An 18,822-nucleotide genomic window follows, 5' to 3' on the forward strand; every position below is an offset into this window, starting at 1 on the left:
AGAAAAAGTCTGTAAAAATAGCAATTTTGGTCACATTGAGGCTTTAAAAAGTAGTTATTCAACATGAGGCACAATCCAAATGACATTTTGAATCAATTTTTCAAAAGTCCAAAAAATCTATTTTCTCATGAAAAACGATGACCCGTGACCTGTTGAATTTTCTCCAGTTGGTCAAAAATGGTAATTTTTTAATATTTAATTTTTTGACTGTAAATGACTATTGCATGTGAATTATCAGTTTTGGAACTAAAATAGGTGTGTTTAGAGTCATTTTAATGCCTAAAATTGGTCAAAATAAAAGCTTCTGAGTAGGAGAAAAAGTCTGTAAAAATGTCAATTTTGGTCACATTGAGGCTTTAAAAAGTGATTATTCAACATGAGGCACAATCCAAATGACATTTTGAATCAATTTTTCTACAGTCCAAAAAATTAATTTTCTGATGAAAAACGATGACCCGTGACCTGTCGAACTTTCTCCATATGGTCAAAAATAGTAATTTTTTAATATTTAATTTTTTGACTGTAAATGACTATTGCATGTGAAGTATCACTTTTGGAACAAAAATAAGTGTGTTTAGAGTCACTTTAATGCCTGAAATTGGTCGAAATAGAAGCTTCTGAGTAGGAGAAAAAGTCTGTAAAAATGGCAATTTTGGTCACATTAAGGCTTCAACAAGTAGTTATTCAACATGAGGCACAATCCAAATGAAATTTTGAATCAATTTTTCTATAGTCCATAAAATAAATTTTCTGATGAAAAACGATGTCCCGTGACCTGTCGAACTTTCTCCAGATGGTCAAAAATAGTAATTTTTTAATAGTTAATTTTTTGACTGTAAATGACTATTGCATGTGAAGTATCACTTTTGGAACAAAAATAAGTGTGTTTAGAGTCATTTTAATGCCTGAAATTGGTCAAAATAGAAGCCTCTGAGTAGGAGAAAAAGTCTGTAAAAACGTCAATTTTGGACACATTGAGGCTTTAAAAAGTAGTTATTCAACATGAGGCACAATCCAAATGACATTTTGAATCATTTTTCTACAGTCCATAAAATAAATTTTCTGATGAAAAACGATGACCCGTGACCTGTCGAACTTTCTCCAGATGGTCAAAAAGAGTAATTTTTGAATATTTAATTTTTTGACTGTAAATGACTATTGCATGTGAATTATCACTTTTGGAACAAAAATAAGTGTGTTTAGAGTCATTTTAATGCCTGAAATTGGTCAAAATAGAAGCCTCTGAGTAGGAGAAAAAGTCTGTAAAAACGTCCATTTTGGACACATTGAGGCTTTAAAAAGTGATTATTCAACATGAGGCACAATCCAAATGACATTTTGAATCAATTTTTCTAAAGTCCATAAAATCTATTTTCTGATGAAAAACGATGACCCGTGACCTGTCGAACTTTCTCCATGTGGTCAAAAATAGTAATTTTTTAATATTTAATTTTTTGATTGTAAATGACTATTGCATGTGAATTATCACTTTTGGAACAAAAATAATTGTGTTTAGAATCACTTTAATGCCTGAAATTGGTCGAAATAGAAGCTTCTGAGTAGGAGAAAAAGTCTGTAAAAATGGCAATTTTGGTCACATTGAGGCTTTAAAAAGTAGTTATTCAACATAAGGCACAATCTAAATGACATTTTGAATCAATTTTTCTAAAGTCCAAAAAATCTATTTTCTGATGAAAAACGATGATCCGTGACCTGTCGAATTTTCTCCAGATGGTCAAAAATGGTAACTTTTTATTATTTAATTTTTTGACTGTAAATGATTATTGCATGTGAATTATCACTATTGGAACTAAAATAAGTGTATTTAGAGTCATTTTAATGCCAGAAATTGGTTGAAATAGAAGCTTCTGAGTAGTAGGAAAAGTCTGTAAAAATGTCAATTTTGGTCACATTGAGGCTTTAAAAAGTAGTTATTCAACATGAGGCACAATCCAAATGACATTTTGAATCAAGTTTTTTAACAGTCCAAAAAATAAATTTTCTGATGAAAAACGATGAAATTTCTCCAGATGTTCAAAAATGGTAATTTTTTAATATTTAATTTTTTGACTGTATATGACTATTCCATGTGAATTATCACTTTTGGAACTAAAATAAGTGTGTTTAGAGTCACTTTAATGCCTGAAATTGGTCGAAATAGAAGCTTCTGAGTAGGAGAAAAAGTCTGTAAAATTGGCAATTTTGGTCACATTGAGGCTTCAACAAGTAGTTATTCAACATGAGGCACAATCCAAATGACATTTTGAATCAATTTTTCTATAGTCCATAAAATAAATTTTCTGATGAAAAACGATGACCCGTGACCTGTCGAAATTTCTCCAGATGGTCAAAAATAGTAATTTTTTAATAGTTAATTTTATGACTGTAACTGACTATTGCATGTGAATTATCACTTTTGGAACTAAAATAAGTGTGTTTAGAGTCATTTTAATGCCTGAAATTGGTCAAAATAGAAGCCTCTGAGTAGGAGAAAAAGTCTGTAAAAATGGCAATTTTGGTCACATTGAGGCTTTAAAAAGTGATTATTCAACATGAGGCACAATCCAAATGACATTTTGAATCAATTTTTCTATAGTCCATAAAATAAATTTTCTGATGAAAAACGATGTCCCGTGACCTGTCGAAATTTCTCCAGATGGTCAAAAATAGTAATTTTTTAATAGTTAATTTTTTGACTGTAAATGACTATTGCATGTGAATTATCACTTTTGGAACTAAAATAAGTGTGTTCAGAGTCATTTTAATGCCTGTAATTGGTCAAAATAGAAGCCTCTGAGTAGGAGAAAAAGTCTGTAAAAATTTCAAGTTTGGTCACATTGAGGCTTTAAAAAGTGATTATTCAACATGAGGCACAATCCAAATGACATTTTGAATCAATTTTTCTAAAGTCCAAAAAATCTATTTTCTGATGAAAAACGATGACCCGTGACCTGTTGAATTTTCTCCAGTTGGTCAAAAATGGTAATTTTTTAATATTTAATTTTTTTGACTGTAACTGACTATTGCATGTGAATTATCAGTTTTGGAACTAAAATAGGTGTGTTTAGAGTCACTTTAATGCCTGAAATTGGTCGAAATAGAAGCTTCTGAGTAGGAGAAAAAGTCTGTAAAAATTTCAATTTTGGTCACATTGAGGCTTTAAAAAGTGATTATTCAACATGAGGCACAATCCAAATGACACTTTGAATCAATTTTTTAACACTCCAAAAAATAAATTTTCTGATGAAAAACGATGACCCGTGACCTGTCAAACGTTCTCCATATGGTCAAAAATAGTAATTTTTTTATATTTAATTTTTTGACTGTAAATGACTATTGCATTTGAATTATCACTTTTGGAACTAAAATAAGTGTGTTTAGAGTCATTTTAATGCCTGAAATTGGCCAAAATAAAAGGTTCTGAGTAGGAGAAAAAGTCTGTAAAAATAGCAATTTTGGTCACATTGAGGCTTTAACAAGTAGTTATTCAACATGAGGCACAATCCAAATGACATTTTGAATCAATTTTTCTAAAGTCCAAAAAATCTATTTTCTGATGAAAAACGATGACCCGTGACCTGTTGAATTTTCTCCAGTTGGTCAAAAATGGTAATTTTTTAATATTTAATTTTTTGACTGTAAATGACTATTGCATGTGAATTATCAGTTTTGGAACTAAAATAGGTGTGTTTAGAGTCATTTTAATGCCTAAAATTGGTCAAAATAAAAGCTTCTGAGTAGGAGAAAAAGTCTGTAAAAATGTCAATTTTGGTCACATTGAGGCTTTAAAAAGTGATTATTCAACATGAGGCACAATCCAAATGACATTTTGAATCAATTTTTCTACAGTCCATAAAATCTATTTTCTGATGAAAAACGATGATCCCTGACCTGTCGAATTTTCTCCAGATGGTCAAAAATGGTAATTTTTTCATATTTAACTTTTTTGACTGTAAATGACTATTGCATGTGAATTATCACTTTTGGAACAAAAATAAGTGTGTTTAGAGTCACTTTAATGCCTGAAATTGGTCGAAATAGAAGCTTCTGAGTAGGAGAAAAAGTCTGTAAAAATGGCAATTTTGGTCACATTGAGGCTTTAACAAGTAGTTATTCAAAATGAGGCACAATCCAAATGACATTTTGAATCAATTTTTCTATAGTCCATAAAATCTATTTTCTGATGAAAAACGATGATCCCTGACCGGTCGAATTTTCTCCAGATGGTCAAAAATGGTAATTTTTTAATATTTAATTTTTTGACTGTAAATGATTATTGCATGTGAATGATCACTTTTGGAACAAAAATAAGTGTGTTTAGAGTCATTTTAATGCCTGAAATTGGTCAAAATAGAAGCCTCTGAGTAGGAGAAAAAGTCTGTAAAAATGTCAATTTTGGTCACATTGAGGCTTTAAAAAGTAGTTATTTAACATGAGGCACAATCCAAATGACATTTTGAATCATTTTTCTACAGTCCATAAAATAAATTTTCTGATGAAAAACGATGACCCGTGACCTGTCGAACTTTCTCCAGATGGTCAAAAAGAGTAATTTTTGAATATTTAATTTTTTGACTGTAAATGACTATTGCATGTGAATTATCACTTTTGGAACAAAAATAAGTGTGTTTAGAGTCATTTTAATGCCTGAAATTGGTCAAAATAGAAGCCTCTGAGTAGGAGAAAAAGTCTGTAAAAACGTCAATTTTGGACACTTTGAGGCTTTAAAAAGTGATTATTCAACATGAGGCACAATCCAAATGACATTTTGAATCAATTTTTCTAAAGTCCATAAAATCTATTTTCTGATGAAAAACGATGACCCGTGACCTGTCGAACTTTCTCCATGTGGTCAAAAATAGTAATTTTTTAATATTTAATTTTTTGATTGTAAATGACTATTGCATGTGAATTATCACTTTTGGAACAAAAATAATTGTGTTTAGAATCACTTTAATGCCTGAAATTGGTCGAAATAGAAGCTTCTGAGTAGGAGAAAAAGTCTGTAAAAATGGCAATTTTGGTCACATTGAGGCTTTAAAAAGTAGTTATTCAACATAAGGCACAATCTAAATGACATTTTGAATCAATTTTTCTAAAGTCCAAAAAATCTATTTTCTGATGAAAAACGATGATCCGTGACCTGTCGAATTTTCTCCAGATGGTCAAAAATGGTAACTTTTTATTATTTAATTTTTTGACTGTAAATGATTATTGCATGTGAATTATCACTATTGGAACTAAAATAAGTGTATTTAGAGTCATTTTAATGCCAGAAATTGGTTGAAATAGAAGCTTCTGAGTAGTAGGAAAAGTCTGTAAAAATGTCAATTTTGGTCACATTGAGGCTTTAAAAAGTAGTTATTCAACATGAGGCACAATCCAAATGACATTTTGAATCAAGTTTTTTAACAGTCCAAAAAATAAATTTTCTGATGAAAAACGATGAAATTTCTCCAGATGTTCAAAAATGGTAATTTTTTAATATTTAATTTTTTGACTGTATATGACTATTCCATGTGAATTATCACTTTTGGAACTAAAATAAGTGTGTTTAGAGTCACTTTAATGCCTGAAATTGGTCGAAATAGAAGCTTCTGAGTAGGAGAAAAAGTCTGTAAAATTGGCAATTTTGGTCACATTGAGGCTTCAACAAGTAGTTATTCAACATGAGGCACAATCCAAATGACATTTTGAATCAATTTTTCTATAGTCCATAAAATAAATTTTCTGATGAAAAACGATGACCCGTGACCTGTCGAAATTTCTCCAGATGGTCAAAAATAGTAATTTTTTAATAGTTAATTTTATGACTGTAACTGACTATTGCATGTGAATTATCACTTTTGGAACTAAAATAAGTGTGTTTAGAGTCATTTTAATGCCTGAAATTGGTCAAAATAGAAGCCTCTGAGTAGGAGAAAAAGTCTGTAAAAATGGCAATTTTGGTCACATTGAGGCTTTAAAAAGTGATTATTCAACATGAGGCACAATCCAAATGACATTTTGAATCAATTTTTCTATAGTCCATAAAAAAAAAATTCTGATGAAAAACGATGACCCGTGACCTGTCGAAATTTCTCCAGATGGTCAAAAATAGTAATTTTTTAATAGTTAATTTTATGACTGTAACTGACTATTGCATGTGAATTATCACTTTTGGAACTAAAATAAGTGTGTTTAGAGTTATTTTAATGCCTGAAATTGGTCAAAATAGAAGCCTCTGAGTAGGAGAAAAAGTCTGTAAAAATGTCAATTTTTGTCACATTGAGGCTTTAAAAAGTGATTATTCAACATGAGGTACAATCCAAATGACATTTTGAATCAATTTTTCTAAAGTCCAAAAAATCTATTTTCTGATGAAAAACGATGACCCGTGACCTGTTGAATTATCTCCAGTTGGTCAAAAATGGTAATTTTTTAATATTTAATGTTTTGACTGTAAATGACTATTGCATGTGAATTATCAGTTTTGGAACTAAAATAGGTGTGTTTAGAGTAATTTTAATGCCTAAAATTGGTCAAAATAAAAGCTTCTGAGTAGGAGAAAAAGTCTGTAAAAATGTCAATTTTGTCACATTGAGGCTTTAAAAAGTGATTATTCAACATGAGGCACAATCCAAATTACATTTTGAATCAATTTTTCAACAGTCCAAAAAATCAATTTTCTGATGAAAAATGATGACCCGTGACCTGTCGAAATTTCTCCAGATGGTCAAAAATGGTCATTTTTTAATATTTAACTTTTTTGACTGTAAATGACTATTGCATGTGAATTATCACTTTTGGAACAAAAATAAGTGTGTTTAGAGTCACTTTAATGCCTGAAATTGGTCGAAATAGAAGCTTCTGAGTAGGAGAAAAAGTCTGTAAAAATGGCTATTTTGGTCACATTGAGGCTTTAACAAGTAGTTATTCAACATGAGGCACAATCCAAATGACATTTTGAATCAATTTTTCTATAGTCCATAAAATAAATTTTCTGATGAAAAACGATGTCCCGTGACCTGTCGAACTTTCTCCAGATGGTCAAAAATAGTAATTTTTTAATAGTTAATTTTTTGACTGTAAATGACTATTGCATGTGAATTATCACTTTTGGAACTAAAATAAGTGTGTTCAGAGTCATTTTAATGCCTGTAATTGGTCAAAATAGAAGCCTCTGAGTAGGAGAAAAAGTCTGTAAAAATTTCAAGTTTGGTCACATTGAGGCTTTAAAAAGTGATTATTCAACATGAGGCACAATCCAAATGACATTTTGAATCAATTTTTCTAAAGTCCAAAAAATCTATTTTCTGATGAAAAACGATGACCCGTGACCTGTTGAATTTTCTCCAGTTGGTCAAAAATGGTAATTTTTTAATATTTAATTTTTTGACTGTAACTGACTATTGCATGTGAATTATCAGTTTTGGAACTAAAATAGGTGTGTTTAGAGTCACTTTAATGCCTGAAATTGGTCGAAATAGAAGCTTCTGAGTAGGAGAAAAAGTCTGTAAAAATGACAATTTTGGTCACATTGAGGCTTTAAAAAGTGATTATTCAACATGAGGCACAATCCAAATGACACTTTGAATCAATTTTTTAACACTCCAAAAAATAAATTTTCTGATGAAAAACGATGACCCGTGACCTGTCAAACGTTCTCCATATGGTCAAAAATAGTAATTTTTTTATATTTAATTTTTTGACTGTAAATGACTATTGCATTTGAATTATCACTTTTGGAACTAAAATAAGTGTGTTTAGAGTCATTTTAATGCCTGAAATTGGCCAAAATAAAAGCTTCTGAGTAGGAGAAAAAGTCTGTAAAAATAGCAATTTTGGTCACATTGAGGCTTTAAAAAGTAGTTATTCAACATGAGGCACAATCCAAATGACATTTTGAATCAATTTTTCAAAAGTCCAAAAAATCTATTTTCTCATGAAAAACGATGACCCGTGACCTGTTGAATTTTCTCCAGTTGGTCAAAAATGGTAATTTTTTAATATTTAATTTTTTGACTGTAAATGACTATTGCATGTGAATTATCAGTTTTGGAACTAAAATAGGTGTGTTTAGAGTCATTTTAATGCCTAAAATTGGTCAAAATAAAAGCTTCTGAGTAGGAGAAAAAGTCTGTAAAAATGTCAATTTTGGTCACATTGAGGCTTTAAAAAGTGATTATTCAACATGAGGCACAATCCAAATGACATTTTGAATCAATTTTTCTACAGTCCAAAAAATTAATTTTCTGATGAAAAACGATGACCCGTGACCTGTCGAACTTTCTCCATATGGTCAAAAATAGTAATTTTTTAATATTTAATTTTTTGACTGTAAATGACTATTGCATGTGAAGTATCACTTTTGGAACAAAAATAAGTGTGTTTAGAGTCACTTTAATGCCTGAAATTGGTCGAAATAGAAGCTTCTGAGTAGGAGAAAAAGTCTGTAAAAATGGCAATTTTGGTCACATTAAGGCTTCAACAAGTAGTTATTCAACATGAGGCACAATCCAAATGACATTTTGAATCAATTTTTCTATAGCCCATAAAATAAATTTTCTGATGAAAAACGATGTCCCGTGACCTGTCGAACTTTCCCCAGATGGTCAAAAATAGTAATTTTTTAATAGTTAATTTTTTGACTGTAAATGACTATTGCATGTGAAGTATCACTTTTGGAACAAAAATAAGTGTGTTTAGAGTCATTTTAATGCCTGAAATTGGTCAAAATAGAAGCCTCTGAGTAGGAGAAAAAGTCTGTAAAAACGTCAATTTTGGACACATTGAGGCTTTAAAAAGTGATTATTCAACATGAGGCACAATCCAAATGACATTTTGAATCAATTTTTCTAAAGTCCCAAAAATCTATTTTCTGATGAAAAACGATGACCCGTGACCTGTCGAACTTTCTCCATGTGGTCAAAAATAGTAATTTTTTAATATTTAATTTTTTGACTGTAAATGACTATTGCATGTGAATTATCAGTTTTGGAACTAAAATAGGTGTGTTTAGAGTAATTTTAATGCCTAAAATTGGTCAAAATAAAAGCTTCTGAGTAGGAGAAAAAGTCTGTAAAAATGTCAATTTTGTCACATTGAGGCTTTAAAAAGTGATTATTCAACATGAGGCACAATCCAAATGACATTTTGAATCAATTTTTCAACAGTCCAAAAAATCAATTTTCTGATGAAAAATGATGACCCGTGACCTGTCGAAATTTCTCCAGATGGTCAAAAATGGTAATTTTTTAATATTTAACTTTTTTGACTGTAAATGACTATTGCATGTGAATTATCACTTTTGGAACAAAAATAAGTGTGTTTAGAGTCACTTTAATGCCTGAAATTGGTCGAAATAGAAGCTTCTGAGTAGGAGAAAAAGTCTGTAAAAATGGCAATTTTGGTCACATTGAGGCTTTAACAAGTAGGTATTCAACATGAGGCACAATCCAAATGACATTTTGAATCAATTTTTCTATAGTCCATAAAATAAATTTTCTGATGAAAAACGATGTCCCGTGACCTGTCGAACTTTCTCCAGATGGTCAAAAATAGTAATTTTTTAATAGTTAATTTTTTGACTGTAAATGACTATTGCATGTGAAGTATCACTTTTGGAACAAAAATAAGTGTGTTTAGAGTCATTTTAATGCCTGAAATTGGTCAAAATAGAAGCCTCTGAGTAGGAGAAAAAGTCTGTAAAAACGTCAATTTTGGACACATTGAGGCTTTAAAAAGTGATTATTCAACATGAGGCACAATCCAAATGACATTTTGAATCAATTTTTCTATAGTCCATAAAAAAAATTTTCTGATGAAAAACGATGTCCCGTGACCTGTCGAACTTTCTCCAGATGGTCAAAAATAGTAATTTTTTAATAGTTAATTTTTTGACTGTAAATGACTATTGCATGTGAATTATCACTTTTGGAACTAAAATAAGTGTGTTCAGAGTCATTTTAATGCCTGTAATTGGTCAAAATAGAAGCCTCTGAGTAGGAGAAAATGTCTGTAAAAATTTCAAGTTTGGTCACATTGAGGCTTTAAAAAGTGATTATTCAACATGAGGCACAATCCAAATGACATTTTGAATCAATTTTTCTAAAGTCCAAAAAATCTATTTTCTGATGAAAAACGATGACCCGTGACCTGTTGAATTTTCTCCAGTTGGTCAAAAATGGTAATTTTTTAATATTTAATTTTTTGACTGTAAAGGACTATTGCATGTGAATTATCAGTTTTAGAACTAAAATAGGTGTGTTTAGAGTCACTTTAATGCCTGAAATTGGTCGAAATAGAAGCTTCTGAGTAGGAGAAAAAGTCTGTAAAAATGTCAATTTTGGTCACATTGAGGCTTTAAAAAGTGATTATTCAACATGAGGTACAATCCAAATGACACTTTGAATCAATTTTTTAACACTCCAAAAAATAAATTTTCTGATGAAAAACGATGACCCGTGACCTGTCAAACGTTCTCCATATGGTCAAAAATAGTACTTTTTTTATATTTAATTATTTGACTGTAAATTACTATTGCATTTGAATTATCACTTTTGGAACTAAAATAAGTGTGTTTAGAGTCATTTTAATGCCTGAAATTGGCCAAAATAAAAGCTTCTGAGTAGGAGAAAAAGTCTGTAAAAATAGCAATTTTGGTCACATTGAGGCTTTAAAAAGTAGTTATTCAACATGAGGCACAATCCAAATGACATTTTGAATCAATTTTTCTACAGTCCATAAAATCTATTTTCTGATGAAAAACGATGATCCCTGACCTGTCGAATTTTCTCCAGATGGTCAAAAATGGTAATTTTTTAATATTTAATTTTTTGACTGTAAATGATTATTGCATGTGAATGATCACTTTTGGAACTAAAATAAGTGTGTTTAGAGTCATTTTAATGCCTGAAATTGGTCGAAATAGAAGCTTCTGAGTAGGAGAAAAAGTCTGTAAAAATGGCAATTTTGGTCACATTGAGGCTTTAACAAGTAGGTATTCAACATGAGGCACAATCCAAATGACATTTTGAATCAATTTTTCTATAGTCCATAAAATAAATTTTCTGATGAAAAACGATGTCCCGTGACCTGTCGAACTTTCTCCAGATGGTCAAAAATAGTAATTTTTTAATAGTTAATTTTTTGACTGTAAATGACTATTGCATGTGAATTATCACTTTTGGAACTAAAATAAGTGTGTTCAGAGTCATTTTAATGCCTGTAATTGGTCAAAATAGAAGCCTCTGAGTAGGAGAAAAAGTCTGTAAAAATTTCAAGTTTGGTCACATTGAGGCTTTAAAAAGTGATTATTCAACATGAGGCACAATCCAAATGACATTTTGAATCAATTTTTCTAAAGTCCAAAAAATCTATTTTCTGATGAAAAACGATGACCCGTGACCTGTTGAATTTTCTCCAGTTGGTCAAAAATGGTAATTTTTTAATATTTAATTTTTTGACTGTAAAGGACTATTGCATGTGAATTATCAGTTTTAGAACTAAAATAGGTGTGTTTAGAGTCACTTTAATGCCTGAAATTGGCGAAATAGAAGCTTCTGAGTAGGAGAAAAAGTCTGTAAAAATGTCAATTTTGGTCACATTGAGGCTTTAAAAAGTGATTATTCAACATGAGGCACAATCCAAATGACACTTTGAATCAATTTTTTAACACTCCAAAAAATAAATTTTCTGATGAAAAACGATGACCCGTGACCTGTCAAACGTTCTCCATATGGTCAAAAATAGTACTTTTTTTATATTTAATTATTTGACTGTAAATTACTATTGCATTTGAATTATCACTTTTGGAACTAAAATAAGTGTTTTTAGAGTCATTTTAATGCCTGAAATTGGCCAAAATAAAAGCTTCTGAGTAGGAGAAAAAGTCTGTAAAAATAGCAATTTTGGTCACATTGAGGCTTTAAAAAGTAGTTATTCAACATGAGGCACAATCCAAATGACATTTTGAATCAATTTTTCTACAGTCCATAAAATCTATTTTCTGATGAAAAACGATGATCCCTGACCTGTCGAATTTTCTCCAGATGGTCAAAAATGGTAATTTTTTAATATTTAATTTTTTGACTGTAAATGATTATTGCATGTGAATGATCACTTTTGGAACTAAAATAAGTGTGTTTAGAGTCATTTTAATGCCTGAAATTGGTTGAAATAGAAGCTTCTGAGTGGGAGAAAAAGTCTGTAAAAATGGCAATTTTGGTCACATTGAGGCTTTAAAAAGTAGTTATTCAACATGAGGCACAATCCAAATGACATTTTGAATCATTTTTCTACAGTCCATAAAATACATTTTCTGATGAAAAACGATGACCCGTGACCTGTCGAACTTTCTCCAGATGGTCAAAAAGAGTAATTTTTGAATATTTAATTTTTTGACTGTAAATGACTATTGCATGTGAATTATCACTTTTGGAACAAAAATAAGTGTGTTTAGAGTCATTTTAATGCCTGAAATTGGTCAAAATAGAAGCCTCTGAGTAGGAGAAAAAGTCTGTAAAAACGTCAATTTTGGACACATTGAGGCTTTAAAAAGTGATTATTCAACATGAGGCACAATCCAAATGACATTTTGAATCAATTTTTTCTAAAGTCCAAAAAATCTATTTTCTGATGAAAAACGATGACCCGTGACCTGTCGAACTTTCTCCATGTGGTCAAAAATAGTAATTTTTTAATATTTAATTTTTTGACTGTAAATGACTATTGCATGTGAATTATCACTTTTGGAACAAAAATAAGTGTGTTTAGAGTCACTTTAATGCCTGAAATTGGTCAAAATAGAAGCTTCTGAGTAGGAGAAAAAGTCTGTAAAAATGGCAATTTTGGTCACATTGAGGCTTTAAAAAGTAGTTATTCAACATGAGGCACAATCTAAATGACATTTTGTATCAATTTTTCTACAGTCCATAAAATCAATTTTCTGATGAAAAACGATGATCCGTGACCTGTCGAATTTTCTCCAGATGGTCAAAAATGGTAACTTTTTATTATTTAATTTTTTGACTGTAAATGATTATTGCATGTGAATTATCACTTTTGGAACTAAAATAAGTGTATTTAGAGTCATTTTAATGCCAGAAATTGGTTGAAATAGAAGCTTCTGAGTAGTAGGAAAAGTCTGTAAAAATGTCAATTTTGGTCACATTGAGGCTTTAAAAAGTAGTTATTCAACATGAGGCACAATCCAAATGACATTTTGAATCAAGTTTTTTAACAGTCCAAAAAATAAATTTTCTGATGAAAAACGATGAAATTTCTCCAGATGGTCAAAAATGGTAATTTTTTAATATTTAATTTTTTGACTGTATATGACTATTCCATTTGAATTATCACTTTTGGAACTAAAATAAGTGTGTTTAGAGTCACTTTAATGCCTGAAATTGGTCGAAATAGAAGCTTCTGAGTAGGAGAAAAAGTCTGTAAAATTGGCAATTTTGGTCACATTGAGGCTTCAACAAGTAGTTATTCAACATGAGGCACAATCCAAATGACATTTTGAATCAATTTTTCTATTGTCCATAAAATAAATTTTCTGATGAAAAACGATGTCCCGTGACCTGTTGAATTTTCTCCGGTTGGTCAAAAATGGTAATTTTTTAATATTTAATTTTTTGACTGTAAATGACTATTGCATGTGAATTATCAGTTTTGGAACTAAAATAGGTGTGTTTAGAGTCATTTTAATGCCTAAAATTGGTCAAAATAAAAGGTTCTGAGTAGGAGAAAAAGTCTATAAAAATGTCAATTTTGGTCACATTGAGGCTTTAAAAAGTGATTATTCAACATGAGGCACAATCCAAATGACATTTTGAATCAATTTTTCTACAGTCCAAAAAATCAATTTTCTGATGAAAAATGATGACCCGTGACCTGTCGAAATTTCTCCAGATGGTCAAAAATGGTAATTTTTTAATATTTAACTTTTTTGACTGTAAATGACTATTGCATGTGAATTATCACTTTTGGAACAAAAATAAGTGTGTTTAGAGTCACTTTAATGCCTGAAATTGGTCGAAATAGAAGCTTCTGAGTAGGAGAAAAAGTCTGTAAAAATGGCAATTTTGGTCACATTGAGGCTTTAAAAAGTGATTATTCAACATGAGGCACAATCCAAATGACATTTTGAATCAATTTTTCTATAGTCCATAAAATAAATTTTCTGATGAAAAACGATGTCCCGTGACCTGTCGAAATTTCTCCAGATGGTCAAAAATAGTAATTTTTTAATAGTTAATTTTTTGACTGTAAATGACTATTGCATGTGAATTATCACTTTTGGAACTAAAATAAGTGTGTTCAGAGTCATTTTAATGCCTGTAATTGGTCAAAATAGAAGCCTCTGAGTAGGAGAAAAAGTCTGTAAAAATTTCAAGTTTGGTCACATTGAGGCTTTAAAAAGTGATTATTCAACATGAGGCACAATCCAAATGACATTTTGAATCAATTTTTCTAAAGTCCAAAAAATCTATTTTCTGATGAAAAACGATGACCCGTGACCTGTTGAATTTTCTCCAGTTGGTCAAAAATGGTAATTTTTTAATATTTAATTTTTTGACTGTAACTGACTATTGCATGTGAATTATCAGTTTTGGAACTAAAATAGGTGTGTTTAGAGTCACTTTAATGCCTGAAATTGGTCGAAATAGAAGCTTCTGAGTAGGAGAAAAAGTCTGTAAAAATTTCAATTTTGGTCACATTGAGGCTTTAAAAAGTGATTATTCAACATGAGGCACAATCCAAATGACACTTTGAATCAATTTTTTAACACTCCAAAAAATAAATTTTCTGATGAAAAACGATGACCCGTGACCTGTCAAACGTTCTCCATATGGTCAAAAATAGTAATTTTTTTATATTTAATTTTTTGACTGTAAATGACTATTGCATTTGAATTATCACTTTTGGAACTAAAATAAGTGTGTTTAGAGTCATTTTAATGCCTGAAATTGGCCAAAATAAAAGGTTCTGAGTAGGAGAAAAAGTCTGTAAAAATAGCAATTTTGGTCACATTGAGGCTTTAACAAGTAGTTATTCAACATGAGGCACAATCCAAATGACATTTTGAATCAATTTTTCTAAAGTCCAAAAAATCTATTTTCTGATGAAAAACGATGACCCGTGACCTGTTGAATTTTCTCCAGTTGGTCAAAAATGGTAATTTTTTAATATTTAATTTTTTGACTGTAAATGACTATTGCATGTGAATTATCAGTTTTGGAACTAAAATAGGTGTGTTTAGAGTCATTTTAATGCCTAAAATTGGTCAAAATAAAAGCTTCTGAGTAGGAGAAAAAGTCTGTAAAAATGTCAATTTTGGTCACATTGAGGCTTTAAAAAGTGATTATTCAACATGAGGCACAATCCAAATGACATTTTGAATCAATTTTTCTACAGTCCATAAAATCTATTTTCTGATGAAAAACGATGATCCCTGACCTGTCGAATTTTCTCCAGATGGTCAAAAATGGTAATTTTTTCATATTTAACTTTTTTGACTGTAAATGACTATTGCATGTGAATTATCACTTTTGGAACAAAAATAAGTGTGTTTAGAGTCACTTTAATGCCTGAAATTGGTCGAAATAGAAGCTTCTGAGTAGGAGAAAAAGTCTGTAAAAATGGCAATTTTGGTCACATTGAGGCTTTAACAAGTAGTTATTCAAAATGAGGCACAATCCAAATGACATTTTGAATCAATTTTTCTATAGTCCATAAAATCTATTTTCTGATGAAAAACGATGATCCCTGACCGGTCGAATTTTCTCCAGATGGTCAAAAATGGTAATTTTTTAATATTTAATTTTTTGACTGTAAATGATTATTGCATGTGAATGATCACTTTTGGAACAAAAATAAGTGTGTTTAGAGTCATTTTAATGCCTGAAATTGGTCAAAATAGAAGCCTCTGAGTAGGAGAAAAAGTCTGTAAAAATGTCAATTTTGGTCACATTGAGGCTTTAAAAAGTAGTTATTTAACATGAGGCACAATCCAAATGACATTTTGAATCATTTTTCTACAGTCCATAAAATAAATTTTCTGATGAAAAACGATGACCCGTGACCTGTCGAACTTTCTCCAGATGGTCAAAAAGAGTAATTTTTGAATATTTAATTTTTTGACTGTAAATGACTATTGCATGTGAATTATCACTTTTGGAACAAAAATAAGTGTGTTTAGAGTCATTTTAATGCCTGAAATTGGTCAAAATAGAAGCCTCTGAGTAGGAGAAAAAGTCTGTAAAAACGTCAATTTTGGACACTTTGAGGCTTTAAAAAGTGATTATTCAACATGAGGCACAATCCAAATGACATTTTGAATCAATTTTTCTAAAGTCCATAAAATCTATTTTCTGATGAAAAACGATGACCCGTGACCTGTCGAACTTTCTCCATGTGGTCAAAAATAGTAATTTTTTAATATTTAATTTTTTGATTGTAAATGACTATTGCATGTGAATTATCACTTTTGGAACAAAAATAATTGTGTTTAGAATCACTTTAATGCCTGAAATTGGTCGAAATAGAAGCTTCTGAGTAGGAGAAAAAGTCTGTAAAAATGGCAATTTTGGTCACATTGAGGCTTTAAAAAGTAGTTATTCAACATAAGGCACAATCTAAATGACATTTTGAATCAATTTTTCTAAAGTCCAAAAAATCTATTTTCTGATGAAAAACGATGATCCGTGACCTGTCGAATTTTCTCCAGATGGTCAAAAATGGTAACTTTTTATTATTTAATTTTTTGACTGTAAATGATTATTGCATGTGAATTATCACTATTGGAACTAAAATAAGTGTATTTAGAGTCATTTTAATGCCAGAAATTGGTTGAAATAGAAGCTTCTGAGTAGTAGGAAAAGTCTGTAAAAATGTCAATTTTGGTCACATTGAGGCTTTAAAAAGTAGTTATTCAACATGAGGCACAATCCAAATGACATTTTGAATCAAGTTTTTTAACAGTCCAAAAAATAAATTTTCTGATGAAAAACGATGAAATTTCTCCAGATGTTCAAAAATGGTAATTTTTTAATATTTAATTTTTTGACTGTATATGACTATTCCATGTGAATTATCACTTTTGGAACTAAAATAAGTGTGTTTAGAGTCACTTTAATGCCTGAAATTGGTCGAAATAGAAGCTTCTGAGTAGGAGAAAAAGTCTGTAAAATTGGCAATTTTGGTCACATTGAGGCTTCAACAAGTAGTTATTCAACATGAGGCACAATCCAAATGACATTTTGAATCAATTTTTCTATAGTCCATAAAATAAATTTTCTGATGAAAAACGATGACCCGTGACCTGTCGAAATTTCTCCAGATGGTCAAAAATAGTAATTTTTTAATAGTTAATTTTATGACTGTAACTGACTATTGCATGTGAATTATCACTTTTGGAACTAAAATAAGTGTGTTTAGAGTCATTTTAATGCCTGAAATTGGTCAAAATAGAAGCCTCTGAGTAGGAGAAAAAGTCTGTAAAAATGGCAATTTTGGTCACATTGAGGCTTTAAAAAGTGATTATTCAACATGAGGCACAATCCAAATGACATTTTGAATCAATTTTTCTATAGTCCATAAAAAAAAAATTCTGATGAAAAACGATGACCCGTGACCTGTCGAAATTTCTCCAGATGGTCAAAAATAGTAATTTTTTAATAGTTAATTTTATGACTGTAACTGACTATTGCATGTGAATTATCACTTTTGGAACTAAAATAAGTGTGTTTAGAGTTATTTTAATGCCTGAAATTGGTCAAAATAGAAGCCTCTGAGTAGGAGAAAAAGTCTGTAAAAATGTCAATTTTTGTCACATTGAGGCTTTAAAAAGTGATTATTCAACATGAGGTACAATCCAAATGACATTTTGAATCAATTTTTCTAAAGTCCAAAAAATCTATTTTCTGATGAAAAACGATGACCCGTGACCTGTTGAATTATCTCCAGTTGGTCAAAAATGGTAATTTTTTAATATTTAATGTTTTGACTGTAAATGACTATTGCATGTGAATTATCAGTTTTGGAACTAAAATAGGTGTGTTTAGAGTAATTTTAATGCCTAAAATTGGTCAAAATAAAAGCTTCTGAGTAGGAGAAAAAGTCTGTAAAAATGTCAATTTTGTCACATTGAGGCTTTAAAAAGTGATTATTCAACATGAGGCACAATCCAAATTACATTTTGAATCAATTTTTCAACAGTCCAAAAAATCAATTTTCTGATGAAAAATGATGACCCGTGACCTGTCGAAATTTCTCCAGATGGTCAAAAATGGTCATTTTTTAATATTTAACTTTTTTGACTGTAAATGACTATTGCATGTGAATTATCACTTTTGGAACAAAAATAAGTGTGTTTAGAGTCACTTTAATGCCTGAAATTGGTCGAAATAGAAGCTTCTGAGTAGGAGAAAAAGTCTGTAAAAATGGCTATTTTGGTCACATTGAGGCTTTAACAAGTAGTTATTCAACATGAGGCACAATCCAAATGACATTTTGAATCAATTTTTCTATAGTCCATAAAATAAATTTTCTGATGAAAAACGATGTCCCGTGACCTGTCGAACTTTCTCCAGATGGTCAAAAATAGTAATTTTTTAATAGTTAATTTTTTGACTGTAAATGACTATTGCATGTGAATTATCACTTTTGGAACTAAAATAAGTGTGTTCAGAGTCATTTTAATGCCTGTAATTGGTCAAAATAGAAGCCTCTGAGTAGGAGAAAAAGTCTGTAAAAATTTCAAGTTTGGTCACATTGAGGCTTTAAAAAGTGATTATTCAACATGAGGCACAATCCAAATGACATTTTGAATCAATT

Source organism: Triturus cristatus, chromosome 7 (genome assembly GCF_964204655.1).
Source record: "Triturus cristatus chromosome 7, aTriCri1.1, whole genome shotgun sequence".
In the NCBI taxonomy this organism is placed as follows: Eukaryota; Metazoa; Chordata; class Amphibia; order Caudata; family Salamandridae; genus Triturus; species Triturus cristatus.